Raw genomic sequence first — 2,498 nt, forward strand, 5'->3', positions numbered from 1 at the left:
CAGCCTCGTGGACAGGGTGTGGGCCCCCTGGTCTTCATCTTTTGCAAGGATTTTTTATTATTTCCAAATAGACGTTCCGTGGAGTTTCAGGTCATTCCGAGAACTTTTGTTTCTGCACATAAATAACACCATGGAAAGTCTGCTGAAAACAGCGTCAGTCCGGGTTAGTTCCATTCAAATCATGCAAGTTAGAGTCCAAAATAAGGGCAAAAGTGTTTGAAAAAGTAGATACGACGGAGACGTATCAACTCCCCCAAGCTTAAACCTTTGCCTGTCCTCAAGCAATTCAGTTGACAAACTAAAAGTGATAAAGAAAAACTTTCACAAACTCTGTTTGCTCTTGTTGTTGTAAATATGTAAAGCCAGCATTCAAGTTTTCAGCAAAGATTATGTCTAACCACATTCACAATAACTCTTAGGTCTCATGTTTACTCATATCAATAGCATAATCAACTAGCGAGCCATAATAATAAATCTCGGATGACAACACTTTCTCAAAACAATCATAATATGATATAACAAGATGGTATCTCGCTAGTATGCAAATGACAGTTGCGCTCTCCAGCTAATGCTTTTTAATAAGAGGGTGATGACTCAACATAAAAGTAAATAGATAGGCCCTTCGCAGAGGGAAGCAGGGATTTGGTGCTACCAGGAGTACTAGTAAGGTACACATTAATAACACGTATATACTTTGTTGAAGTTGCCAGCCTTCTTATCTACCATGCATTTGGGGTAGTTCCGCTACCAGTGACCGTTCCCCTTACAATAGAAGCACTTAGTCTCGGGTTTGGGTTCCACCTTGGGTTCCTTCATTGGAGCGGCAGCTGGTTTACCATTCATGAAGTTTCCTTTCTAGCCCTTGCCCTTCTTGAAACCAGTGGTCTTGTTAAACCATCAACACTTGATGCTCCTTCTTGATTTCTACTTTTTGCGGTCTTAAGCACCGCGAACAGCTTCGGGATCATCTCCATCCCTTGCTTTGTACTAACGGAGAACGCTTTGGTGCAGTAGCCCACAACACTTGGTCGAAGCTGCTCCACGAGCGACAAGTTTTAAGCTCTAGGCTGCTTTGATTTAATTTCTGTCTGCACACTTCAGCATGTGCTTTGTCTTAATGAATAGTACTAGAACAGTTGCAATGGGTAATCAGCTCTGCTTGTACATCGATTTACTCTGCTCAGGGGACTGAAACATACCCCACGATTAATGTGGACGTATAATGTAGTGCAGATAGTTCATCTTGGACATTTTGCAGTCTTGCTGTGCCACACTTGTATCAGAACCCTCCTGTCTTGCGTACCTTCAGTTCCATGTATGGCCTCTTCTTTTCTCATTGAAAGAACACACTGCCTGAACATTAGATGAGAGGTTGGAGCCAGCGTGGAGTTCAGCATGCATGTATCTTTATTTAAGCAAGCTCTGCCAGTCTCTTCCGAAAAAGTGCTCTTACAGCAGAGAACAGAACAGTGGCCTTTCTGCAGCATGTGCCGTTGATGTTCACGGCGGGCAGGAGCTCTGAAGTTCTTGCGGGTAGTTCCATCCTCTGGTGTTTACAGCTTAGTGAGAGGCAGGGTTCAACTACTTACTGGTTCTTCTTATTTTGCTGGAAGCCTCGAACTGACAAAGTTCTAAGTGTAGCTTTGCCTCAAGAGGCATGGCATGGTGGGGCCTTATGGGTGTGAGCAAGGGACGGGCGTATGGTTTGGTTTTAGTTTTGCATGCGTGTTGTTTTTTCAGTTCACCACAACTTAGTTTCAGGCTGAAGCTAGATTCCGGATGCTTGTCTCTGCTTCAACTGACAGGGGCCGCAGTGACTTGTTCAGTCTTATCTACATGTTTTTGCGTGTGTAGAAGTGAATTTCTCGCCAAAGTTTACTTGCAAGGGGAACGTGAAGAACACCAGATTTATACACATTATAGGGCGCTCGTGTTGCTCAGAGAAACTTGGATCAGAAGTTCAGAACCCTCCGTCCATTGCTGATAATTTTTCCAAAAAGACGAACCAGACCAGGAACTGTATATGTGCCAGAGCCCAGTCCAGGGACTGTATTGTAAAACCGGGCTTCTTTAGCAAGCCAGGCCAAGGACCAAGATTTAATTTCAAAGAATTGGCAGGGGCCGCGCGAACGCGTACCCCCTCTACCACAAATTATGACGTTCATTCTCCCACTTGGGGAGATGATGGGCCGACGCACCCACCAAGTGCAATGTGGGCCATCGACCCAGGCCACGGGCCTTCTTGATCGCCCGTCGACCCCGTCCAGGTAAGTAAGGAACAAGGTCACCTCGCCCTCATCTTATAGCCAGCGCCCCCGCTCGATGCTCCTCGGCTGGGCGAGGTGGGACTAAAAACCGAAGCACGCAACGGCAGCGAGCGTGAAGGGGAATCACGGGAGGCGCGCGGTCTGGGGAGGTTCGTTCCAGCGGGCTCGCATTTGATCTGTATATGGGCCTGAAGATAGGCGTGTGGGCTTGAAGAGCCATAGCAGCTTTGC

At 46.4% G+C, this 2,498-nt stretch overlaps 1 non-coding gene across 1 annotated transcript; it reads right to left on the minus strand.

Moving 5' to 3' along the window:
• Positions 1-2,114: 2,114 nt before the first annotated feature.
• LOC123126780 (U1 spliceosomal RNA) lies at positions 2,115-2,275 on the minus strand. Its single transcript, XR_006462001.1, has one exon. It is a non-coding gene; the product is annotated as a U1 spliceosomal RNA (small nuclear RNA).
• Between the last annotated feature and the right edge of the window lie 223 nt (positions 2,276-2,498).

Source organism: Triticum aestivum, chromosome 5D (genome assembly GCF_018294505.1).
Source record: "Triticum aestivum cultivar Chinese Spring chromosome 5D, IWGSC CS RefSeq v2.1, whole genome shotgun sequence".
Classification (NCBI taxonomy): Eukaryota; Viridiplantae; Streptophyta; class Magnoliopsida; order Poales; family Poaceae; genus Triticum; species Triticum aestivum.